Source organism: Acinonyx jubatus, chromosome X, assembly GCF_027475565.1.
Source record: "Acinonyx jubatus isolate Ajub_Pintada_27869175 chromosome X, VMU_Ajub_asm_v1.0, whole genome shotgun sequence".
Taxonomy (NCBI): domain Eukaryota; kingdom Metazoa; phylum Chordata; class Mammalia; order Carnivora; family Felidae; genus Acinonyx; species Acinonyx jubatus.
The window spans coordinates 98,110,082-98,137,255 of record NC_069389.1 but is presented as its reverse complement, the minus strand read 5'-3'; the positions used below and the strand labels follow the sequence as shown (position 1 = coordinate 98,137,255).

Genomic DNA, 27,174 nt, shown 5'->3' with positions numbered 1-27,174 from the left:
GAGAGGTTCATTAAACTGGGTGAACTTGTGGTTGTTCCTTTCCCATTCTGGGACTCAGTTTCTTCAATATTCTATTTTGAGGGGTCCCTTAAGGACTATATAAATAGGTACTCTCAGACAGAATTTGGAGAGTGGATCAAGAACATTTTGTTCTGGGGCGCCTGGGTGGCTCAGTCGGTGGAGCATCCAACTCTTGATTTTGGCTCAGGTCATGATCCCGGGTTTGTAAGACCAAGTCCCACATCAAACTCCACACTGAGCGTGGAGCCTGCTTAAGATTCTCTCTCCTTCTGCCCCTCTCCCCTGCTTGTGTTCTCTTTCTCTCAAATAATAATAATAAAAAGGATCATTCTATTTTGCTAATAGGCAAATGGAGGCTAGGACTTAGAGAAAAGGAAAGATAATCTGAAAGAGGGACAGTGAGAAAACATCTTTATAAAATTTTCTGTTCACTTACCCTCATTGTTCCTAATGAGTGTTTCACTTAGAAATGAACACTTTCACTCAAGCTGTGGGTGTGAAGTTAAGAGGTGCAAACAAAGCCAGCCCCACCATTAGGCCCAGCCTCTTGTGCCACAAATGGCACATATTACTAAGAAGGTTGGCTGGCCAACATGGAGGAAAAAGTATAGACCTGTGGACTAGAGGGAGGCTAATTGTCCCTAGCAACCATCAAAGTCATGGCCTTGGCTTCATTTAGCCAGGGTACCTACCAAGCCGAGCTAATGAGTCACAAATGACAAACAACCACATGGCTATGACCGAATTTAGGAGTGCTTCAGCAAGCTGGAATCTGGAAGGCTTACGGAGGGAGAACCCTGAATCACTTACAGTTAAGATGCCGACTCTAGTGATGGACTGCTGGGAAACTGCACTAGCTAGGAATTTATTTGAATAAAATGAATCTAATTAGGAACCATGTAGCTAGTCATCATAATGATTGGGTTAGAGGAGGGACTAGTCAACCATGCCCAAAAAGCTTCTGTGCTCACTGAGGCAAAGTGCTCAGTGACAGAACTTAACAAAATGGCTAAGTGAGTTCCTCTTGGCTGCAAATTTGAGCCCAGTGGCCAGTGTATTAGGTCTCTATGTGTCATTTTGAAGGAGAGGTGGAGTTGTAGGGTCCTATGCGGATGAAAGTATTTATTAAATCCTCCAGGAGAGGCAAGTAACTGGCATAGGGGGGCAGGGCCAGTGGACAAGAGGAAAACAGTTAATGGTGAATATTTCTTTGGCTTGGAGACCCTACCAGAGCCAGCAATGGGTCAGTCCAGCAAGACCTGTTCTCAAGCGGCTACCAGGGAGTATAGGTTTGGGACCATTCGGGATCCTCAAATAAGCCTACTTTTAAAACCATCTTAAATTTGCCAGTGTGTTTTAAAACATTGCTTGACAAGCCCCTTAGGCCATAAAACATGTTTATATTTTGGATCAAAACCACATAATCACAATGCTCTGGAATCTTCTTAGGGAAATCTTCCCATCTGCAGTGTTTAGCTCTGCAAATATCAGTGTAATAGAGCATCCCCTAAACCAAATACAATGTTCTTCAAGGTTTATTTTGAGTAAAGAACCTAATCAGCAGCGATGCTAAAGAGGAAAGGATTCAGGAATTAGTTTAGGAAAGAAACAAGGCAGTGAATTTCTCCAGCAAATTTATGTTTTGACAACTCCAGGAGTTATACACCTTGTGCTTTAGAGGAGAAGTGGGCTTGCTCTGTCCAGCCCAGTATCAATGAAGTAATGACATCTGGGGCCTCCTCAAGGGGTACATTGCTCTCCACTGAGGAACTAAATGGTGCAAAAGGCATATTTCCCATAAACTCGAAGCTGTGGCAACTGCCCAGCTTAGCGGGCCCCACTTGGAGAGAAGATTGTTTTTTTTCAGCATGAAATAAATGGATTGTGCCTTGGATGATGTAGCTGCTTCCGTTGTCTTAGCCACTGATGCAGATCACAGCATGAGTGATGTGGCAGCAGCAGCCATCCGGAGCCACTGTGAAAGGAGATGCAATAAATGGAGTGGTTGGACCCAAAATGAGTTTGGCCTGCATGATTGGCTTCAGGAAGCAGGGCAGGTGCCCAGAAAGGCTTATGCACGTAACCCAGGTCCCAAGAATGATAGTCTATGCCAAGGTCCACATTTGCCACGCCCTCCGCACAGCTCTGGTTACACTAAAGTGTTGTTTTAGCCTTCATATGAAAGGATGCTATCGTGAACTGCCAAGAAGAGAGGTCACTATCTCTTACTCCAAGTGGTGCAGTTGGGTTAAACTCATTCAGAAGATGGTATATGTTCTCGCTGCGTAAAGTACGGCCCCTAGATCAGCATATCAATGATAGAAGGCCCTAAACATGCTGTACTGACATCTTTGCTACTTAAAGTATGGTTCATGGACCAGTTCTTGGCATCACCAAGGCTGCTTGTTAAAAATGCAGACTCTCAGGCCCCACCCCAGACTTAAATGAATTAGAATCTGCCTTTTGACAAGCTCCCCAGGTGATCTGTAAGCACAGCAGAATGTAAGAAGCACTAGTCTGGTCATTATTATATATCTACTGAGAACCGCACTTTGGCTGATTAACACAGATGGGTGATTCAGAAGGAAGGACAGCCTAGGCTTTGGTAGAGGTTATGGGTGGGAAGTGTAGGGCTAGGAGGGGACCAGAGCACGAACTGGCAAAGGCTGGAGGGTGACTCAATTGTTCAACCTAGGCCCAGGACAAGTCTCTTGACATTTATGCCGATGGCTCTATGACATACTGAGTAGCAAGTCAGGGTCTTCATCTACGGGGGATATTTCAAGGTTCCAACCAAGGTAGACCCGGGGAAAATCTTAGCATTACCAGGCTGGAAAGAACTCTTTACTACTCAGTCCAAATGGGCAGCCTAACCTCATCTATTACTCTGTCATCTTGCCTTTCCCATCAGCCATGGAGGCTCACAACAGGCTGCAGCCAGAGAGCTCTGGGCAGAAAGACTATAGAACACAGTGGCTTCCCTCACAGGCGTGAAGGGCTGCATGTAGGGGAGACCTTGGACTGAGTCGTGTAGTAACGAGGAACAAAACACCCAGAGGACTATACCCAGGGCTATCTGCCTAGGCAGCACGGAAGCTGTAGATACTTGAGGAACTCTCGAAGCCGCTTCAGAGGTGAGGTATGGGGAATTAACGCTACTAGACGGAGATAATGCTGCTATTGGATTCCAGTTTAGGAAATGCTCCTGAAGTTTTGCCTCCAGTGGTTGTTGCCAAAGAACAAATTCCATAAATCCCACATCAAATGCCACCCACTTGAAGGCATCCGTTTTTGGTCTCCTTGAACCCACCACAAAGTGCAGGCAACAATACAAAGCGATATGCTACCTACTATGAGCAATCCCCACAGCCCCGATTCCAACTTAGTCAGCCAGTTCTCTGGAGCTCGGCAAAATTTGATAGCTGATGGGATGTTTACGTTGATGAAAACTCTGAAAGCAGTCCTAAAGGCATCCCAAGGTTGTTTCCAGGGTGAGGATGCTAGGAGGACTTTGTCCTGACTTTGCCTTGATGGCAGCTGCTTGGAGATGAAAGGCTTGTAAATGGTTTCCTGTCCCTAGAGCCCGACAGTCCCCTGTGCCATTTTAATTTAAGCTTTCTGGATTGGAATAGAATGAACGAGCAGGGGAGGTTAATTATCCTAATTAGAAAAGAAGTGAAGTTATGGCCCTTCTAGGTCAGGCATTTGGACAAACCTCCCCCCTGGCTCCGAGCTTTGGGCATTAGCTCCTCACTTGAAAGCCAAAGGACACACAAAGCATCCTCCCCAGCCTTCTGCCAAAATCCCTGGAGAAAGACACAGGAGAATTCTTTTCAGGAAATGGTGTGTGATCAGCCTGTGTCCCAGGGCCAGAGAGAGGGTTATCTGGAGGTGGCAGATATGTGGGCGCGGCTGGGTGAGCACAGGGGTGTGGGTCCACCCCCAGGCCTCGCAGCTCTGGAGAGCCAAGCAAGCTCAATGTAACTTGCTTGGAGTGTGGTCATCTCAAAAGATACGCATCTTTCCCTGAGCCTCTTGATATCCTAGCTTCGGTCGGCCAAGGATGTTGGGATCTTTCTGACAGGCAAATTCCTCTGGTACTCTGCTGCTACTTCTTGGATCAGTATTTTGTTGTTGGATTTATTGAGTCCCAAATGCAATACCTCCTCTTCCTCCACTCTCTCAAGCACCAGCTATTCTTTGAATAGAGCAACCCTGCTTCCAATACAGAACATGCTTTAGATGATGTGTGTGAACTTTCTTAGCACAGTGTCTGACACACAGTAGGTGCTCACTAAATGTTAGTTTACTCCTTTCCTTCCTACTAGAGAAGAGTGTGTCTGGTACACAGTCTTAATCGTCACTTGTTCTGTTCTCTGAGCCTTGTACTTGATGTATGATGTGATAGCGATTTGTGATCTGGTGACATAAAGGGAAGCATAAAGCCTTAGATACAGCTAGAGTAGTAACTGTATAATATTAAAGATCAAACTGGCCAATTATTCAGACATACTCAACAGATATGTCTAGTGCTTGCCTTTGAATTATCCACATACCCAAGGGATGAATAAAAAAAAAGACCTTATGCACCATCTTTCAAAACAGGCCTCAGATTGTTGAATGATCAATTTGTGGGTCTATTACAATTTGCCTTATTCATACAGAATAGTCCAAGAGCATTAACATCAATGACTCCTAACAGAATGATAGAGCAAGTGGAGGTCTCAATAGACCGTTTAATCTACCCAACCCTGCTTCCCCTGGCCTCCCATCTCCAGCCATTCTGTCGACCTGCTGGGTTATTTGCAATAGGGACACGGAATCCAAGGCGTGAATAGTACCGAATAGTGGCTACACTCAAATTCACTGGTAGTTAATTCTAGAATCTTTTTCGTACTTTATAACTGAATATGTGTCCGCATAACTGGATATGGGAATGAATTTAAATACAAAGGCCTGGTGCTATTGGAAATGTGAAACGGCCCCACTTTCTTATGCTTATCTCTTGTGCAGTTTGTACGCATGACTGTCTCCGTGCTCAGCTCCCAGACTTCTACCAAATATTCACCTCTGTAGAACTGCACTCCCCCAAATCTTCCCCAGTGCAGAGGGAGCGGCTGTCAGTCTTGAAGGATGAATGGAAAGTAAACAGAGGACGTTTGATATATTGGGAAGAAAAGTAATGAAGAAAAATGGATGCTAATGGACAAACTCAAGAGCAGTATTGGCATTGAGGATAACCAACTCCTATAATTAGGCATGGGGAATACAGGAGACATGTCTTCTGAAGTCTTGTTTATTTTTTGCTTGGTTCTGTTAGTTCCCAAGTTTTGGCATCGCGCCCCTTAGTAAGTGGAACCAGTCACCCTCCAGCAGTAAACTTTGGGTGGGTGGGTGTGGGTTCAAAATCAGATCATATGGGATAAACTCAGTTTGAAAGTAAGTTTCTCTTAGACTCCTAGAAGCCTAAGTCCCACGTTTGAGGACTGTGGCTCAGGCAAGCTTCTAGAGCAAGTTCTTCTTATGGGAAGAAGTATCCAGGTACTAGATTTACCTGAGGGATGAGTTATGGCCTCAGAAATATTTATCATTGTAGAAATTTCAAGTTTTTTTTTTTTTTCTGTCATTGAAGCTTTATACGATCACCGTTTAGGGGAAGAAGGACCGGAAATACATTTGGACCTGCTGAGAGCTGGCAAAAAAAAATCTTAAGAAGATAAGGCATTTTTGTTAACACTGCCACCAAATCCCAAGACTGCCTGTGGCATTATTGACAGTAAGTAAAATCATCTTTTTATTTATTTTATCTGATTTATTCCAAGACTCTCTTCTTGCCTTTCAATTAATAATGCAAACTTAATTTCAAACTAGCTCCAGGCCAGTAAAACCCTCTTGGAAGCAGTTGCCAAAACTTTCTTTCATTTAATTCTTTATTTAATAATTCCATGCTTGTCAGAGGGACTTGTGTTCTTACGTGGGAGTTGGCCTCATTGGCCTTCTTGAGGGTTGTCATCAAAAGGGCCCTGCTAGCCTTCACAGATGGGATCAGCAAAACCTCTGCCCCTAGTCAATGTGGGCTAATAGTCCCGAGACTGTGTCCCTGGCCTTTGGTACTTCAAAGGCATTGAATGACAGGGGGAGACTCAGAGGAACTGTTTTCCTTCGAGGCAGGCCCTGCTAGAATTACGCACAGTGCCAGAAACGTAGAAGCCATGTTAAGAGATCCTAGAGATAAAATAATCATAGAATGTCAGAATGGAAAGGGACCTTAGATATCATCTACTTTAATGTTTTTATTTCATGGATGCACACACTAAGGGCCGGAGGGGAATGTGGCATGCTCAGAGGATGGGAAAGCCAGGAGGAGGGGGAAAGTGCCCTCCAGTAACGTGTATGGAATTTTCTGGGTATCCGAGTGCTTGACAGAAAGTCCTTGTGTTGGGATTATTGAAATGCTACAGAAAATATCTCTAATGCACACAAGTCCACTTTTCTTCCTCAACAAATATAACCAAGTGAATATTGTGGAATCCTTCTTGGTGCCCAAGGATCTTGCAATGCCTCAGGGCCCTCGGCCTGAATGTACGTGTTCATTGCCCAGGACTATAGAAGTCGAAAGTGGACTTCTATAGTGGGCCAAATGTGTACTGACCCTGGTGCAGGAAATTGCCACTTTTACTAAATCTCTGATATCACCTGCTCTCTCTCTCTCTCTCTCTTTAAAATCGCTTCTTTCTTTCCTAAAAACTCTGGGTAGAAATTCTGGCTATTTGAAGATTCTGACCCATCAGACTCTGAATGATTGAGATTTTACTATAAAAAGATAGCTGAATGTTATTTTGGAACCTGAAATTAGGGCAGACACATTGTATGCCTTCACTGGATTCTCCTTGGGCTTAGCACTAAAACTGGAGCCTTTGGGTCATGGGAGATTCTCCCCACAGAGGAATGCCTGAAGCAAGCCAGGATGTTCCCGGGACATGGAACTCAGACAGCAGGGCAGAGGGGGTGAGATTGTGGGATCAAAGAACGTGGCATTATTGTGAAGAGTGGCACTAGACCAGTACTGACCCTGCCTGAAATCAGTGACAACGAAAAGCATGAAGCATAGACAGAACTTCATGGAAAGGAGTGGACCTTTTAACCACAGTGCCTTCCCAGATACACATTTCCTTAGAATGTTTAAATGGTGAAGCATGTAAGTCTCAAAATGATGACAGACCACTGCCAGCAGATATCCCCCTGGGTGAATCATGCACTTCATTCACCTTAACATCTCTTCCTGAATCCAGTCCATTGTCACCCAAACCAAGGCAACAAATATTCCTTGGAAGTGTCCTTTCATTTATCTGGATAGAGAGAACTATCTCCCTCCGACTAAGGAGAACTAAACCTTCCTACTGGGACCAAAGCACGCCTCTGAAAGCAAAGGAGTGCTTTTATGACTTGTTTGGTTGGTCAAACTTACATTCTGCCCACTGCTGAGTAGTTCTGCTTCCCTCTGTGACTGATCAGGAGCCTGGACACACCCTTGGTAGATCCCACAGCCTACCCTTCCCGCAAAGTGCCACAGAGCATACCTGAATAAAATCTAAATACGCTAAAATTAGTTTGACTTTTAAGAAATTTTGCAGTGGTCCTTGAAGTTATAGGAGACCCTTCAAAGGTGAGAAATGGTGAAGGGCTTGGCGGTAGAAATGTTATGCTCCAAAACTTGGATTTGGAACACTCCCCGGGCACCCAGCCATAGGAAACAAACTCTGTTGTAGGAGCGTCATGGCGGACACTTGCCCTTTCAGGGCTCAGAAGATGAAATTGCCAAGGGGAAAGCCATGACCTTTGAAATAGCTGCTTCCCCAGACTTTCTCTGACCTTATCAAGAGATTAAACCCCTCATTGGAAACTGCGCGAATAGCGAATGATTTCCATATTAGGAGAATACGTGGGCTCAGGTTACCCTTGACTTATGTTAGCATACGAAAGTTGCTCAGTGTGGATAGAGCAATAGGTCCATATAATGATCCTCAGAATGTCAGGAGGAGACTTCCAGCAGTACTCTGAGTGCCTTCTACTACACAAAACCACCGGCAACCTGGGGGATGGGAACATTATAATCTCTAAGAGGAAATTAAGGCCCAAAGAAGGGCATGTTTGGGCCAAGACCATCCAGCTTCTGCTGGGAGCAAGGAGACAATCCCCAGGTCTGTCTTGTTTCAAAATCCGTGCTCTTCCCACCTCATTAGAGACCTGGGAGGAGAAAACTGGTGTGAATGAAAGATGCTTTCAAAACCGTAAAGAATATATTGGGGTTGGAAAGACCTTTAAAGATCATCCAATCAGTCTTACTTTATAGACCTGGAAAGCGAGGTCCAGAAAAGGATACTGACAGTTCAAGATTACACAGAAGAGAGCTCAGCCAAAATTTTAACACCGAATTCATCTTATCTGAACAAGAACCCGAGTCTAAAAAGAACTAAAATCTACTCTCTGATCCAGTGACATCAGATTCCATGACTGAAATATGATTCCAAACTATCCTAAAAATTTTCAGGGCTGTCTTTTAAATTTTTTTAAGGTTTATTTATTTTTGAGAGAGACACACACACAGAATGTGACCAGGAAAGGGTCAGAGAGAGGGAGACACAGAATCCGAACCAGGCTCCAGGCTCCGAGCTATCAGCACAGTGCCTGATGTGGGGCTCAAACTCATGAACGGTAAGATCAGACCTGAGCCGAAGTCGGCTTAATTGACTGAGCCACTCAGGTGCCCCTCAGGTCTGTCTTTTAAAGGTGTGGTTTGCCCAGAAGCTCTATTTGTTATGTAACAGGCTCATCAGGGGAAGATACCTTTATTTTAGGTCTTGGGAACAACCTGAGCCCCTTACTCTTGTAAAATTTCTCGATGTCCCTGCCACTGGCCATCAAGTTATCCAGGCAGAAGAATGAGAATTGTTTGGTAAAGCTATACCCATCCCTTGAAAGACAAAAGCTTTTATGAACTTTGTTTCAAACAGTGAAATCTGCTTGAAATCGTATATGAAGACATTACCACAAACATTTTCAGCTAATTCTTGTGTGGGCCCAGCATCCACAGTAGGATTGGGCTCACAGTAATTTGAGAAGTTTAGATTTAGAATTGTCTTCTCCTTCTCCAACTTCAGGCACATTTTAAGTTATGTAACAGATTTAAGAGTGTGGGCTCTGGGGGCATCTGGGTGGCTCAGTCGGTTGAGCATCTGTCTCTTGGTTTTGGCTCAGGTCATGATATCACAGTTTGTGGGTTTGAGGCCAGCATCAGGCTCCACGCTGTCAGCATGGTGCCTGCTTGAGATTCTCTCTCTCTCTCTCTCTCTCTCTCTCTCTCAAAAAAAAAAAAAAAAAAAGAAAAAGAAAAAAGGTGGGCTCTGTAGTCACCCAAAGCAGTGTTCAAGTTGTAACTCTACCACCTATAAACTGTGTGACTTTGGAAAAGCTATTCAACTTCTCTGTGCATCACTGTCCCCATTCATAAAATGAAAATAGTAATATCTGGTATTTATTAGATGGCTATTATGTGCTGGACATTGTTCTCAGTGTTCATCCATTTCAACCCCTTTAATTCTCACGGGTAGCTGTCCCCTGAGGTAGGTGCCATTATTTCCATTTTATAGAGGAGGCAACTGAGGCACTGAGAGTTTAAATATCTTCTACATTATCACACAGCTAGTAAATAGTGAAGACAGGATTAAACCCAGGCCATCTGATTCCAGAGCTGGCACACTTAGCCACTACACTATACCTGGCTCGTTGAGTTAATGTGAGGAGCAAATGGCATAATATATCAAAAACTGAAGCCTAGGGCCTTGACAAACGGAAGCACTTGGTAAACATTAGCTATGGTTACCGGTTTTCGCTACTTCCCCAAACAGCGATTGGTAGCCTGTGAATAACTCCATTTCTACAAAGCCTTTCTTGGATAACCCAACCCGCCTGATCTTCCTTATGGTTGCGTTATTGCAGCATAAAGCATACAATTTAGGACTAGATTATATGTTGTCCTAGGTAAAAAAAAAAAAAAAAAAAAAAATGTCTTTTCCTTTTCTGTATTTTCTACAGCGCCTAACAGACCCACAGGGGCTCACAGCGTGTTTGTGGACTGGAGTCTGCAGGGTGACTATCGGTGCCTGGTGACAGGAATAACTGTTCCCACAGCACAGTGCTTCCCAAACTCTTATGTGCACGTGAATCACATGGGGATCTCGGGAATGTGGATTCTGATTCCAGGGGTCTGCCGTGGGGCCTGAGAGTCTGCATTTTGGACAAGCTCCCAGGTGATGCTGATGCTTCTGGCCCATGAACCACACTTTAAGCAGCAAGGTTATAGGGGACGGCATCTTAGGGTCTTCTCCGTAATTGGTATGTTTTGGGAGAGGCAGGCTTGGATCCCTGTAATAAACTAAGCTATATAAGAACTTAGATATCACAACATAAGGTGAAATCAGGCATTTTACTCTCATGGAATAAACAGTAATATGGAAATTCGAGACAGGTCATGAGCAGCTGTTCATTTAACAAGCTCTCGTGAAAACCCTACTACATGTAAAGCTTTGTGCCAATAGTTACCATGAACAGTATAAAGATGGGTTTAAGGTATGTATAGTAGGCGACACGTTACCATGTGGGTTGTCAACTTTGGTAAAGGCTTCCGCTTTCTGCTTCAGTGGACTAAGTGGGCTTTGCACGTTTAAATTGAAGTTTGGAAGGAAAGTAGTATAATTACTTATTTGTGTGCAAAAATTAGTAATGCCGATTAAGGCCATTTAGATTTGCTGATCGTACTTAACACCGTATTTTCCACTGTTTATTATTGGAGTAATTATTTGTGTCAAAGTAATTTCTGAGGGAACATGGTGTAATTTATCTCAAGTCCCAGTTAGATGATCTTGGTATTTCAGCCTCTTGAATAGTAGCAGGAGACATAGGTTTTTAAATGGGTGCTGGTAACGGCAGGGGGGAGGTCAACCAGTTTGAGTCATGAGCAATGGGGTAAGAAAACAACATCCTGGACGTTCGTTTACATACTTTTCTCAAAGTAAATGAACTAGGGGAAGCGTAGGCTATAGATAGCACAGTTCAGTAGTAAGAACATTGGGCCGGAAGTCGGGAGACCTGCAATCTAGTCCCTCTCTTCTGTTGGTCTAGTTGTGGGACTTTGCATAAGTCTCCCCACTTCTCCAAAGCCTGCCGAAGTAGAGTGAAGCATACCAGTCTTAGCAGTCAGATCCAAAAACATTATCTGAGAACAGCAGGTTGACAAGCAAAAGTAATATAAAAAGTCAAGGTAGCATTAGCAATTATTTTGCACACATTAAATCAAAGCTTGTTCCCCAAACTCCCCAAATATATCATGGAAAACCAAAGATCATTCTCCCTTCATTCTAAGTGGGAGTGGAGAAATACTGTTCCACTCACAGAATACCTTTTCCGCCAGACAAAGCCAGACTCTCTTCCCACATATCATTTATTTTAGTGACACATTCCAAAAACTTTAAGGATGGAGATAGAAAAGAGGTTCAGGAGATTGGACCCCCTCTCATGCTTCCACCAAATATGTCCTTCATTGAAAACAATTGTACTCTGAGCCTTGCGTGTATCTTTGTGTCATTTGCTTCTTACGTCTACAAATCGGAGTGTGCCAAAACCCCAATCAGAACGAATAAATGTTTCTGATCAATCTGCTCCCATTCGACTTGGGTTTTATTGGAGCAATTATTCATTCGCTTTCTTATAGATCCTAATTCTGACTCAGTGAGCGTTTGGCTCCAGCTATGGGCCATGACACTTAAATCATGGTGTACTTTGGGTGGTGCCCCTTCTTGCAGGGTGACCATAACTCAGAACGCTTCCTGGGTATGCTATTTAAATATCCAACTCAGCATCCTGTGATATAAAGAACCCCTCCATGCCATTTGTTATGATAGGTGCTGTGAGGCACGACTCTGATTCCGGGGACTCAGATGTACTATAAATCCGACTACACTCTGCTGGCAGTGCACATAATTATAAAATATGCAGAATGCTTGTTATTAACCAGTCTCATGGAGAAGATCTACTGTGCCATGCAGGATATATTTGGGAATAGAGCTACAAACAGTGATTGATTTTTTAAAATTCATGTCTCTCCTATCCTTTTAATCGTTCAACCTCTAAGAACTAGCAAACATTTATAGACATTTAATGAATGGGCAGCAAGGCCCATTTGCAAAGGCTGATAAAAATTATGGTTTGCCTCTTAAGTGAAGATTAAGTTCCGGTTTTGTTTTTAATATGAAATTATTTAACATAGCATTTTTTTATGGTGGCTATGCAGAAATAGAGGCCAAGATATAAATCAACTGGGAATTATCAAGGGAGCCTCCTAATAGTTATAAAAACAATGAAAGCCATTCATAATCTTTAACTGTTTGAATCCCAGTTGAATAGGCTATCATTTTTCGGCCAATATTTATTCTCAGAAGACAGGCTTGCGTGTGCCTTAAACATCAAACAACATCAACACGAAAAACATACACGCAATTCCTTCTTCGGCAGTGAAGCTACAGCAACTCATTTGTTTGTAGGGCCCTTGGAGAAGAAAGAATGCCCACGGGGACTGAGTGAAAGCCATAAGGATGATGCCAAGCTCCATCACAGGGAGAGGCTGCAGGCATGTAAGAGCAGAACTCAGCTTTGCTCAATTGGTGCTGGCTTCGCGAATCTTATTAGTCTGGTGCTTCCCAGGGCCTGATGCTACTTGGTCTCCTGTTCGAGAAAGTATTCCCAGCCATAGCCACCTAGAAAGATGCCTTCAACGCAGCCTCTTCCTTTTCCTGTTTGGAAGGAAGTCGCTTGGGCACAGGAGATCCCCGAACTCTCTTCTGTTAGTGCTAAGTTACTCCTCACTGGAGAGTCAAGGCTGAAAGGCATCAGAAATAACAGTTTCCCAAGATTAAGGAGCCTCCAAACAGATGTTCACCCGTGTCACAGCTGATTTCTTGGAAATATGAGCAGGTGGCTCTAACTTTATCAGGTTACTCATTAAAGGGAACACTTGGAATGTGGCTGCCTTCGGTTTCTGCTGTTCACTGCTGAGTGGTGACATTCTCTATTTGCCCACCAGAGCTTATGAGCACAGAGTCTAGAATCAGACTGTAGGGATTTATTTCTCAGCTCTGCTACCTATTAGCTGCGCAATACTGGGTAAGTTATTTAAGGTCTCTGTGCTCAATTTTGAAATTGTCAAAATAGGGGTAATATTAACAGTATTATTAACCCATTGGGTTGTCGGGATTAAATAAAATAACATATATGAAGCCCTTAACCCCAGTGCCTTGTCCATGACATGCAGCCAACAGATGTTGTTGTTTCTTCAATTGTTAGTAAGGTCTCTTTGGGGTACCAGGGGCAGAAACCTGACTGAAACTACTTTAAAGAAGGCATTATTGGCTTAAGTAACTGAAAAGTTTAGAGATCGAATGATGTCAGGACACAGGTTCTTCATTGCTTGTCCCTACTTTACAGATATCCAATTTTGACATAAACTCTGTACCTCAGTTTCTTAGTCTGTAAAAATGGGCTAATAATAATACATTTACTTCACAGGATTACTATGAAAATTAAATGAGTTCATGCATGTGAGGTGCTTCCAACAGAGCCTGGCACTTGGTAGGCCGTGTCCAAGTGTTAGCTAATATAATTATTATTGTCACCTTTATTTACTTAGAAAGAGCGAGCGTGCGCGGGGGAGGGGCAGAGAGAGAGAGGGAGAGAGAATCCTAAGCAGGCTCCACGCTGTCAGCTTGGATCCCAACGAGGGCTTGAACTCATGAAACTGTGAGCTCACGACCTGAGCCGAAACCAAGAGCTGGATGCTTAACCGATTGAGCCACCCAGGCGCCTTTGTTGCTGTTGTTTTAATATGCGGCGTCTCTTCTTCCTGTGTTTTCCCTTCTCCCTTCTGCTTCTGCGGTTGAGTGCTTCTTTCATTCTCCTTCCTAGGTCCCTTCCATACCTGTTTGACTTGCCCTAGTCTGCAAGCTATTATCACCCTTCCCACCCACCAGTTCCAATGCCTCTGATCTATGACGATGTTGTGGTGGGCAGCGTTTCATATCAGGTACGGGTAAGCACAAGTACCGGGGATGTGCCAGATGGCACGGAGTAGGAAGGAACCCTTGCGTTTAATCCACCGATGTTCTGCCCTTCCATCAGCCTTATCCCCCCCCTTAAATTTCTTCATGCAATCTTTGATGATTGAGATTTATCAGCTACTGTCTCTGAGTATCTAGAAAACACTGCCACTTTCCAGTTCCTTTCTCCAGAGTCCAGTGGCCACCTGTTCTTCCTCGTCTATTCTGGACTTCCTCCTGGGACACCTCTGCCTAAACTACAAACCTTCCCTTCCCTATCCACTAAAACAGAAACAAAAACAAAAACAAAAACAAAAAAACCTGCCCATTTTTTGCACCATACCTAAAGGGCACTGATATCAACTGCGTGACAATGGTCCGACCGGATAAAGCAATACCACAGAACGTGTTATCCTTCTCTGGGAATGGAATGCACTGGTCATCAGAAGGCCCCCAAGAAACAACATCAACGGGACTTTCACTCTGACAGGCCAAGGAAAAAAAAAATCTGCGGGCAAGAAATTTCTTCTCATTCACATTGCGTGGGTAGTTTTGCCAGCCTGCGGAAAGGTTAACTTTGAAGAGTCTCAACAGTGTGGCCCTACTGGCCACTCCCAGACTTCCTCTTCCATTCTGCCCTTCCTAAAAACAAAATGTTACTGAACTTGGGCTTCAAACTACAGGGGTTCTGTGGTCAGCCCCAGCCGCATCAAAGTAGCGAAGATCCTTCCTTTCCGGAGAGCCACTCATTCATCTCTCCTTGGAGGGAGAATTCCCAGGAACAAACCCTCACTAGATACCACTCTGGGGCTCTTGGTCATCTTGCCTTTTCTCTTTTGAGGGGCAGAGGTCTTCGAAACTCACGTTCAGGTTGTAAGAAGTCCTCTGTACCGACCAGTCAGCAGCCTAGGATGAGACTGGAGGTTGTCTGGGAATACAGGTGGAGAGGCGAGCTGGCACCTAGGACGCCCGTGCCATTGTACTGCTGTCCGTAGCTGGAATCTATTCCGCAGCCCGGCCTCAAAAGCAATTTGCAGTACATCCAGGCACAAATCCAATTAAAAAGCAGAAAGGGATTTGCATGCATAAAATAACTCTGATGCACGGTTTTAAAAAATGACCCTGATAGCTAAAATTCAAAGGCCTTTGTTTGTGAAGGTCCATCTCTGGGGCGGGTGAGCTGATGTTTGAATCTCTGCCCCCAAAGTATCTGAAAGATTAGATGAAATTACGTTCTCAAAGCTCAGGGCAGCTTGGTGGTCGGGAACAAAATAAAAGCTGACACACAGCTAGACGCTAGTTTTGGTCATTTACCCCAGTGAAGAAGCTTCATTCTTTGAATTCTGGATAGCCTGAGGCAAAAGCCAGATGTCAAAGCACATGGCACAGTGGTTGGCACCCAGTAGGTGCCCAGTGAGTATTAGCTGAACTGAATGAGTGGCCAAAGCTCCCCTTTGGTCTTTGGCAGGCACTGTTTGTTGTCTACCCAAGATCAATTTCCCTCTTCTTTGCTAACATAATCCCGGTTTTGTTTAAGGTGGCAGCGTGCCCAGCTAAATACTCTCTTTCCTAGTCTCCCTTGCAACTGGTGTCGAGTGGGTGGGGCGCGTAAGATAGTGCCAGCCAAGGAGACTTAAATGGGAGCCTATTGGGGAAACTGGCAAAGGTTTTGTTTTCCTGATAAAAGGTGATGGATGTGATTTGTACCGCTCTTTCTTCATCTTCCTGCCTCTCGGGAGCACTGATGTCACAGCCATCTTGTGACCATGAGGTAACAACTATGAAGGTGAAAGGCAGCATGCTAAGGACGGTGAAACCGAAGGGAAGGACTTAGGTCTCTGACGGCATTCGTGAACGGCGGAAGCAATGCCTACAACTACCTACTTGGAGGTTTCCGTTACACATTGTGGAAAGCCTTGTGTGTTTAAACTGCCAAGAGTCAGGATTTGCTTACTTGCAGCCTAATGTGATCCTAATAGATACGGATCTCCCTGTCGCCAGGCTCCTGGGACCTTAACGTGAGCTCCTGGCTATTCAGTGCGCCTCACTAGAGCGCTTCGCCCAAGTCAGGCTGCTACGCCAGTGTGCCCAGCTCCCCAGCCTCGGGCCTTTCCTGACCTCCATCCACCACCACCACCAACAAAACCAAAGCTGAACCCGTCCTGTGTCCTACTTCCTCAGGGCCTTGTGACGTAATAGCTAACTGAAGAAATGCCTGTATGTTAAAGCCTTAACTCATGACAGAGTTCTCCAATCTGTTAGCCTCAAAGGGTTGCTCCTTCTATTCCAACAACTGGGTTGACAGGTGTGGCAGGGACATCAAAGGACACATTTGTAGCCAAAGAAAGATTCCGGGTGTCCATCTACCACGTGTTGGAAGCAATCACCTTCCAAAGGGCTGGCTCTATTTGGAAGTTTCGTGGGGATGACTTTTTGTTTATTTCACAGATTTTATTTAGTTGTCAGTAACATTTGCATGATCCTGGAAAGTAATGCAAAAAAAGAGCACTGGATACGATCCTCTGCAGAACTGTAAAAGTTACTGTGCTGTATAAATTGAGAACACGATTATGATGTCTAATGCAAACACATTTTTAAAACTTTTATTTATTTATTTTGAGGGAGACAGAGAGAGTGCATGCGCATGCGTGGGGTAGGGGCAGAGACACAGGGAGAGAGAGAATCCCAGGCAGGTTCCGCACAGTCCGAGCAGAGCCCGACGTGGGGCTCGATCCCACAAACCTCGAGATCATGACCTGAGCTGAAATCAAGAGCCGGATGCCCACAGGGCGCCTGGGTGGCTCAGTCAAACACCTGACTTCGGTTCAGGTCACGATCTTGCAGTTCACGAGTTCGAGCCCCGCATCGGGCTCTGTGCTGACAGCTCAGAGCCTGGAGCCTGCTTCAGATTCTATGTCTCCCTCTCTCGCTATGCCCCTCCCCCACTTACACTCTGTCTCTCTCTCAAAAATAATAAACATAAAAAAAAAGACTCGGATGCCCAACTGACTGAGCCACCCAGGTGCCCCGCGAGCACGCTGTTTTCAGGCATAGCCTCTCTTACACACACACACCCTTGAAGAGAGGGAGCAAGAGAAACAGAATTTAGAAGCTCATTAAAGCTGAGCATTGATGAATTGCACGTGGTGGGCACCCCCTCCCCCACAGAAGACCAGAAGGCTCGCTTATTTGGTTCTATGTCTCTGTGTTCTAGCAACGTACGCCCCCGTGGTGTTTTCTGACCTTCATTAGTTAATCCACCGCATGTGGAATTGTACTGCCCATAATGAAAATAAACAAAAGTTATACAGTGACTAGCCAGGAGACATAAACTATATACTTGTTCTAACTCAACAATGAACCCCAAAGCAAAAACACTGGCAGACTTACAGTGAAGGGATTGCATTTCATCCTCAAACTTCTAGAGTCTTCCTCACTCTTGAAAGATAGGAAGAGGAGCGTGCCAGGTAATGAACTGACAGTATTTCAGTGCCGTGGAAGGAGACTTCCTGCCCTTATGTCTGACTATCTTTCTAATCAATGCTGCTCTCAGTTATTCTCCTCACCAGTTCCCCCCCACCACCCGCCCGCCTTCTCTCTTGTATCTTAGTGCATCATTCCAATATAAGCTATGGCATTTCTCAGAACATTAAAAAGACTAAAGTCAGTATGGAATATAAATAGCTTTGAAACATCTCCAGAATGTGTCATAAAGAAGCAGGGGAGATAAAAATTTAAAGAGAGAGAAGGTATAAACATAAAATAAAATAAAAGCATCTTAAAAAAACCAAATCTTTTTTTCACTGGGTGGAATTTGTCAGGGACTTAGGTGTGTGTGCTTTAAGCAACCTGAGAGATGTTCTAGGCAAATGGATTCATACTGTTTGTGGGGGCGGGTCATGTGGAAGGGGGAAGGAGGGAGGAGCCTAGTGTCTCTCTTAGTGTCATGAGGTTTCCTGTGGGACATGTAGGTCCAGGAAAGGGGAAGTGGTGGTCCATTAAGAGAAATGAGACTTTCCTTAGGGTCCCTGGCTAAACCTAACATTCAGTAAATCCTTTTTCTAGGAGTTCTCCCATTTTAGTGTGTACCAGAAACACCAATAACCCGAAGCACGTAAGTACCTGATGCACCCACTTTTCTGTCTCACTTCTGGAAATTCTGATCCACTAGGTCTACAGTGAGTCCCATCATTTTCTTTCTTTCTTTTTTTAAATTTATTCATTTATTTTGAGAGAGACAGAGCACAAACGGGAGAGGGGCGGAAAGAGAAGGGGACAGAGGATCTGAAGCGGGCTCTGTGCTGACAGTAGAGAGCCTGAAGTGAGGCTCGAACTCAGGAACCACAAGATCATGACCTGAGCTGAAGTCAGGTGCTTAACTGACCGAGCCACCCAGGCGGCCTGCATTTTCATTGTTAATAAATACCCGCAGGTGATTCTGCTACTGTTCATCTGGGGGTCAGACTTTGAGAAGCACTGCCTGATGCAGGGGGGAAGAGACCTTCCGGTCCCTCTGCTGCTTCCTTCTAGACTCCAAAGCAGGGGGCTCTTCTATTTCTAGAGAAAGCAGGGCATGAAGGAAGCAAATGTTTCCATTAGAAATGGTGCTAGCCAGTGCATTTGTGGTAGGCAAATGGCATTGTTTTTCAGAGGTCAGAAAGATTTCTTTCTGCGACTGAGGTGCCGGGATGCAAAACATTGTGTGGTCAGGGAAAGGGAAAGAGGAGGACACTGAAAAGGCAATAGAACACGACAGGTAATTTTGTCTTCTTTTGTTTTAATTTTCTTTTACACATATATTCCAAAATATCTCTTTTATTTATTTTTCAATATTTATTTTTAAGAGAGAGAGAGAGAGAGCGTGTGCGTGCGCGCAGGGAGGGAGACAGAGGATCCAAAGCAGGACCCGTGCCGTCAGTGCAGAGCTGGCTGTGGGACTCGAACCCAGGAACCATGACATCATGACTTGAGCCAAAGGTGGCCACTTAACTGAGCCACCCAGGCACCCCTGAAATATCTCTTTTAAACCCTAAGACTGCCATGAAATTTAACATGACGACTAGGCTAGTGGTTCTAAAACGCGTGGCCCTGGGACCAGCAGCATCAACATCACCTGGGAGCTAGTTAAAAATGCAGATTCTTGGCTTCTGCCTCTTGACCTATTGAGGCTGAAACTCTGGGGCTGGGGCCCAGGAATTCGTGTTTAAAAAAGCCCTTCAGATGATTCTGATGCATGCTAGAAATTAAGAATTCATTGACTTAGCAACAAACTACCTTCTAAACTCCCGAAGGCAAGAGTCTGAGTCTCTTGCATCTTGTATGTCCCCACTGCTACCCCACCTCTAAAGTGGGGTATGGTGCTGATCACCAGTGTGTGATCATGAGATTGTTGCTCTAGGCAGCTGCCATTCTGTAGTATCTTAATCCCTTCATTTTCGGTAACAAAATTAAAATGATATCAGCTGATCTTAACAATCTCATGAGGTTGATAGGGCAGGCAAATATATATATTATATATATATATATTATATACATATAGTAATATATAATATATGTGTAATATACTATATACTATATGTAATAATATATAATATACACATACAATATATATATATATATATATATATATATATATATATATATATATATATATCCTGGAAACTCTCATTCAGTAAGTCGGGGATGGAACTGGGAAAGCTGTATTTGTAACAAACTTCTGGGGCATTCTGATGAAAAGTGAGCTTTGATAAGCACCACAGGGGAAAGATTTGTGTAGCCAGGTCTAGGTTACCATAGCAACCAAGCTGAACTTCAGGACCACTTCTGCAAAATGGGACCATGACACCTGCTCTACCAACTTCGTAAGATTACTATAAAGATCAAAGGTGATGATTTATTTTTATTACTTACAAGACATGCAAGAAATCTCAGATCACACATTCTCCCTTTGTTTCCAACATTAGCATTCTCTGGCCACTCAGAAGTCCAGCAGTGTATCTTTGGAAACACCAAAACCTTTCTAAAAAAAATTCATCCCCCCAGACAGTGATGCCACAGACAAGGAAAGTGTCCTCAACACAAGGATGCAAATGAGCATTTAGTATGCCAAGATCATATTATGCAAAATAAATAGCTCTCAACTGGGGTGTTTAAGGACACTATTATCATGGCAGCAGCTATTACATTAGCCATGACTTTCACCTAAGCTATTCTGAGAGCTACAAAAGTTGGGCACACACTCAGATGTTTCTCTAACTGCGGTGGGATTAGCTGAGCCCGTGTGGCCTGCTTGGGAGGAAGTGAGCACAAATATAGGGAAATTAGAATCACCATGGGTATCACAGTGGGCTTTCTCCTGAAAGGACACAAGACTGAGACTCCAGATGCTTGGTATGATCTCAGCCTTGGGCAAGCCCTTAGCATCTGCAGGCCTCAGTTTATAAAGTGAGGAATCTGCCTCCCAAGAGTATAATAAGGATCAAATAAGATCTAGACATCAAAATGTATGGACAAGTTGAAAGTATTGTCACAGCATTGACCTCTCCCTATGCCTTTGATGTAAGAGACAGAGGCCTCTAAAACTGGGGATGCCACCAAAGTTGTGTCCCGAGTTCAATCTATGTTGTTGCTTTATGTATCTTCATTTCTCCCCCTGGACATCAACAACGCATGATTGAAAACCCCAAAGCCCTGCATGAGCCTCAAACACCAAAGATTCAATGGTACTTTTAAGGCAGGGACACGAAACCAGACATTTTAGAAAATTTGCCCAAAATAGACCAAACTAAATGGGTCATCTCAATATTCTTCTAATTTTAGCTCAACAATTTATCAGAAGATTCTGTTAATTAGAAGAGTCCATTCCCTGCGAATTTTGATTAATCCTCAGCTTCCTTATTGGTAATAATAAAAAAGTGAGTTATTTAATTTGGCTTTCTGCCATAGAACTGGTCCGATAGTCCAACCCTAAAGCACCACAAAGATGAAACGTTTTCTGTACTGTTTATGGGCAACAGTTGAACAAGAAATCAGGTGAGAATATAACGGAAAGAAGAAGCATCTGTATTTGGGCTTGGTGTCCAAAACCTTGGGGTGTCTTTTCAAGATTGACTCAGGAGTATGGCTGTGATTGATAATTGACATACTGATGACTGGTTTGCCCTGGAAGCCCTTTTTGGAACTACGACACTCATTTGTGAAGTGAGAGCTACCGATCTCTATTTGATTCTTTTCCTCTGGTTGGATGGACCTACAAACACCCACCGTCCTGCCCATTTTGTTTTATGTCATCGGGAATGGGGTGCCTCGATTCATCAAATATTCTGGCTTAATAAAGTACTTCCCTCGTCACCCTTTAGGGATTTCTGATTTTCAATGAGTGAATATAAAGCAAAATATAATTAATAATATCGCATCAGGTTGAGCATCAGTTTTATCTTTCTCTGGTAATTTAAGGAGGTGCTTCAAGGCCTTGAAGGGTTCCTGAGCTACGAGGTGAAACGGCAAGCTTCCATGTGTTCTGTTGATGCGCAGAAGGGCTGGCTAACAGAGAGGTCTTTGGAGCATTGAAGTGCTGGGAAATGAGCCTTTGCTCTGCTATTCTACTGGGGCACAACAGGATGCTCTCTGCATTAGTTAGAATCTTCCCTCCCATCTCCCTCTCCCTCTGCCAGCTCTTCTCAGCCCTCTTCACCTTGCATCCCTCTGCACTCCCATCTGCCTGCTGTTTCCTTTTTTAATTTGAATTCCGTATAGTTAATGTACAGTGTTATATATTTTTTCTGCTCTAAAAAGTACCTTTTTGATGAAGTTTTTCTTTTTATTCCCGTAGAGTTACCATACGGCGTTATATTCGCTTTGGGTGTACAATGTGGCGAGCCGACAATTCCATACATCATTCAGTGCCCGTCAGGATGAGTGGACTCTTAATCCCCTTCATGCATTTCACCCATCCCCCCCCACCTCCCCTGCCTGCTGCTTTGAAACTTCTATTTCCTTAAAATAAAGCAATTTTATGTGATAGGAGAAGCCTTTGAACCGACATCCAAACTCGAAATCCATTGCCACTCTAGAATGACCGGTTAATGACTCTATAATGACAATGAAAACACACGGTATTACAGTCCCGGGCTGGAGGTCTGGGTGCATCTGTCACTGGTGGAGAGGGACTCTGCCAAGAAGCCAACACCAGCCCTGCTCTCTCATCAAGGAGGCTGCTCAATGTGCAACTCCGGGCTGTCCGCGATGGCTGCCGCACTGACTGCTCGCGAGGCCCGCAGCCTGCTGTGGGGACCCAGGTAAGTATTTTGTCCAAACTGACTTCTGATCTTTCTTCCTGTGGGCTTGAACCTCGAAGCTGGAAGGGACCCCAGAGGGCATGTAGTTTAACGATTTTCAACCCTAGCTACGCCCTAGAATCACACAAGGGGGGAGTTTGAAGTCCAGGTCCTACTCCAGACCATCAGCTCACTGTCCTTGTTATCTTACTTGATTGTCACACGTGTCTGGAGAGTAGGTATCACGGGCTCTGTTTACAGAGAGGCAAACAGATGCTCGACGATGTTAAGTGGCAGTGCCCAATATGACACAGCTAATTAAGTAGCGGAGCTGTGATTTGAGCACAGGTCCTTCACTCCATTTTGAATGTGAGAACTTTCTCTGTTTTTAAAGCAGTGGAACCCTTGCTGTCACTGAGGGGAGCGGCCAGTCATCAGGGGGGCATGATCTTGAGACCTCTCTGGTCGTTCACTCAGACTTCCTGAGAGAGGTGAGTTTGATTCACGTCTCAACCTGCACTGGCTCTGTCCCTTCTCAGGAAGAAACCCACCATGTTCTACAGGGCGAGATCTCCCTTCTGTAGTGTGGTACCGCAGGCCCTTCGTCCTCAGGCCCCTGCTCCCTTCTCCAGCCTCATTTCTTCCTCCTCAATTTCGGCCTTTGTGCTAAAAAGTTGGTAGGAGCCAGATGGAAGAACACTTGAAATTCCGGGCTGAGGAGTTCAAAGTTTAGTCTCTAGAGAAGTGCTGTCCAACAAAACTTTCTGCAGTGAGGGACATGTTCTTGACTTGTGCTGTTCAACATGGTAGCCACTGCCTGCATGTGGCTTTTGAGCACTTGAAGAGTGCCTGATGGGGCTAAGGAACTGCATGTTAAATTTCATTTCATTTTAAGTTATATTTATTTTTTAAAATCTTTTTAAAATGTTTATCTATTTTTGAGAGAGAAAGGCAGAGGGAGAGGGAGACAGAGGATCTAAAGCGGGCGCTGCGCTGACACCAGAGAGCCCAACGCAGGGCTCAAACTCACCAACCGCGAGATCATGACCTGAGCCGAAGTCGGACACTTAACCTACCTAACCAGAAGTGTCTCTGACAATTAAAGAATGTAACATTCAGAAAATCATCACCTAGCTATGTGAGTTTGTGGCGTGGATAGAAAAGTGATCCTAAGGTAGAGGACTAGGTGGTGGGGAAAGGGAACAGAGTGAATGTTTTCCAAGGGAACTTCAAAAGCATGGAACCAGAAGCTTCTGGAAGTAAAAAAAAATGCATTAGAAGAGCAAGAATGTGGAGGAGAAATCATTGCTTAGACCAACGTCGTGAAGCTTCTTCTTTATGTTTTCTTCTAGGAGTTTCACAGTTTGGGATCTTATGTTTAAATCTTTTTCTTATGTTTATTTATTTATTTTGAGAGACAGAGAGAGCTGGGGAGCGGCAGAGAAAGAGGGAGAGAGAGAATCCCAAGTGAGCTCTGCACCGTTAGCACAGAGCCCGATGTGGGGCTTGATCTCATGAACCCTGATATCATGACCTGAGCCAAAATCAAGAATCGGACACTTAACCAACAGAGCCACCTAGGCGCCCATTCTGTTTAAATCTTTAATCCATTTGGAGTTGATTTATATGTATGGTATAAGATAAGGATCCAATTTCAGACTTTTGCACGTGGATATCTAGTTGTCTCAACATCATTTGTTGAAGAAACTCTCCTTTCCCCATTGTGTGTTCTTGGCACCCTTGGCAAAGATCAGTTGACTACATATGCATGAGTTCGTTTCTGGGCTCTTTATTCTGTTCTGTTGGTTGATATGTTTGTTTTTATGCCAGTACCATACTGGTTTTACTGACTATAGCTTTGTAATATGTTTTGAAATCAGGAAGTGTGATGCCTCCAGCTTTGTTCTTCTTGCTCAAGATTGCTTTGACTATCTGGAGTCCTTTGTAGTTCCATAGGAATTTTAGGAGTATTTTCTATTTCTGAAAAAAATAGGGATGGATAGGGATTACACCGAGTCTGTAAATCCTAAGCAATGATGTCTTGGATATGACACCAAAATCACACGTAAAAAATAGGTAAGTGGGACTACATCCAACTACAAAAGCTTCTATACAGTGAAGGAAACAATCCACAGATTGAGAAGACAATCTACAGAAGGGGAAAAAATATTTGCAAACCATATATCCGATAAGAGGCCAATATCCAACATGTACAAGGAACTCCTGCAACTCAATAATTAAGCAACCAAATAACCCGATTAAAAAATGGGCAGAGGACTTGAATAGATACTTCTCCAAAGAATATACAAATGCCCGACAGGTAGATGAAAAGATGCTCACTATCACTAATCCTCAGGAAAATGCAAATCCACACCACAATGAGATATCAGCTCATAACTTGAAGATGCTTATTATTTAAAAACAACAACAACAACAACAACAACCACAACAACAATGGAAAAACCCAAAATATAATTGCTCTTGAGGATGTGGAGCAATCGGAACCCTCATACACTGTTGGTAGAAATTCAAAACGGTACAGACAGATGTTATGGAAAACAGAACAGAGGTTCAAGAAATTAAAAATGGAACTACCACATGACTTGGCAATCCCACTTGTGGGTATATATCCAGACAAATTGAAGGCAGGATCTTGAAGAGAGAGCTGCACGCCCATGTTCCTGCAGCATTATTCACAATAGCCAAGATATGGAAACAACCAAAATGTCCATTGACAGACGAATGGATAAACAAAATGTGTTACGTTCTTAAAATGGAATAGTATTCAGCCTTGACAAACAAGGAAATTCTGCCATATGTGACAGCATGGATGAACCTGTAGGACATTGCACCAAGTGAGATTAGCCAGTCTCAGAAGAACGAAAACTGTGTGATCCCACTTTATATAAGAGATGAAAAGAGTCAAACTCACAGAAACAGAGAAGGGTGGTTGCCGGGGCTGGAGAGAAGGGGACACGGGAAGTTGCTGTTCAAAGGTATGAAGTTATACGAGTAAGTTCTAGAGACCTGCTGTCCAACACTGTGCCTGTAGTTAACAATACTGTATTGTGCACTGCAAAATTTTTAAGAGGGTAGATCCCGTGTTAAGTGTTCTTACCTCAGTAAAAGCAAAGTGCAACTAAACTAAATGGGTCAGGAGAAAAAAAAAAAAAGAATGGAGAGGAGAAAAACTGAACTGGTTTAGAATCTTCCAGAAAAGCATCCTTGGATAGTGGAGGCAGCAGTGGATTGGGTGTGGAGCTGTGTGACCTTAAGTAAGTCACTTCCCCTCTCTGGGCCTGTGTCTTTTCATCTCTAAAATGAAAGATTTTAGACTAGCTTTCTTTGTTCAACACACTCAGTGTGTGTTTGGGGAAATGTATGCTTTAAAGGTTTGCTTTTATTATTTTCATCACTGTTATGTCATTATTATTACTGCTCAAAAACTTAACTTCCGAAGAGTACATTCCTTAGCTTCTATTGTTGTCCGGGAAATGAGTCCATCCAGTGTTCGTGCTCTCATTTGGTCGCTTTCTCAGGCTGAACTACTCAGTAGGCGCCTTAGCCACTGGACTTGGCCAACTAGCAAGATACTAGCTCTCCCCCCACCCCCACCTTGGGTCCGGCTCGGCTTCCATAGTCAGTCCACGAAGCTGCCTGACACTAGCAGAATTTTTAACACTGCAGTTGTGCAAATTGCTAATTAGGCTTGTAAACATTCTCCGCTTCACTACCCTAATATTTTTGGCCATGGAACTCTCCCCACCGGTACCCCTGGGGTCTGCGCCTGGCCTTTGATTACATTTGGGCAGCCCGGTCAGTGCAACAGCCTGACCACGCCCCTCCAGCCCGCCTTGCTGTTTGCTCACAACATGCCTGCCGAGGCCCAGATCACCCTCAGAAAATGCAAGGCTTGGCATGTGCGAAAACTTGTTCCTTTTTCTTAAAAAAAACTTTTTTCTAACGTTTATTTTTGAGAGAGAGTCAGGGCAAGAGCAGGGTGGGGCAGAGACACACACATAGGATTCGAAGCCGGCTCCAGGCTGTCAGTGTAGAGCCCCATGCAGGCTCGAACCCACGGACCTTGCGATCATGACCTGAACCGCAGTCCGACGCTTTACCGACGGAGCCACCCAGGCGCCTCGAGAGTGGCTCCTTTTTCAAAAGGGAGAATAGCATAGCAGATGGCTGTGAGGGGAGGAGCTGGGGGTGAGAGGCAAATAGCACTAGCTATATTTTCTAAGAAGGCCAGGTGCCATTACTTTTAGGTCATGCACACGTGACTAAGACCACTCTCATGATGGGCTGGGTGCTACATGTGTCCTTCTCCCACAGCCACTCTTCCTTCCTCACCACCTCTCACCCCTCTGGCACAGTGTCAGGTGCTATACAATCAGTCACAACCAAGTGTCACAAGCAAGCAAATGCCCAGTTGCACTGTTGTGATGGGAATTCTCAGCAGGCCAGGTCTTACAGGTAAGCTGGGGTTGACAGATACAGCAAATAAAAACCCAGGAAGGGGTGCCTGGGTGGCTCAGTTGGTTCAACGTTCCACTCTTGATTTTGGCTTAGGTTGTCATCCCAGGGTTGTGGGACCGAACCTCTCGTGAAGCTCAGCACTGAGTGTGCAACCTGCTTGGGATTCTCTCTCTCTGCCCCTCCCCCCACACAAGCGCATGAAAAATCTTAAAAAAAAAAGCCCAGGAGATTTGAATTTAGAAGAAACAATG

At 44.2% G+C, this 27,174-nt stretch overlaps 1 protein-coding gene and 1 long non-coding RNA gene across 12 annotated transcripts in view; one reads left to right on the top strand and one right to left on the bottom strand.

Annotated features, from left to right (window-relative positions):
• The window catches only part of LOC113597642 (uncharacterized), a 159,142-nt gene extending 136,843 nt beyond the window's left edge, over window positions 1-22,299 (top strand). For 3 of the 5 annotated variants that reach the window (XR_008289850.1, XR_003418429.2, XR_008289851.1), the window contains 2 exons: window positions 5,654-5,797; window positions 22,000-22,299. This is a non-coding gene — a long non-coding RNA (uncharacterized LOC113597642). Of the gene's footprint in view, window positions 1-5,653; window positions 5,798-10,116; window positions 11,003-14,037; window positions 14,709-21,999 lie in introns of those variants that run through there. The other 2 variants (XR_008289852.1, XR_008289853.1) reach the window with 2 other exon arrangements.
• The window catches only part of GRIA3 (glutamate ionotropic receptor AMPA type subunit 3), a 265,856-nt gene that overhangs the window by 145,650 nt on the left and 93,032 nt on the right, over window positions 1-27,174 (bottom strand). The gene's annotated exons all lie outside the window — the stretch shown is intronic.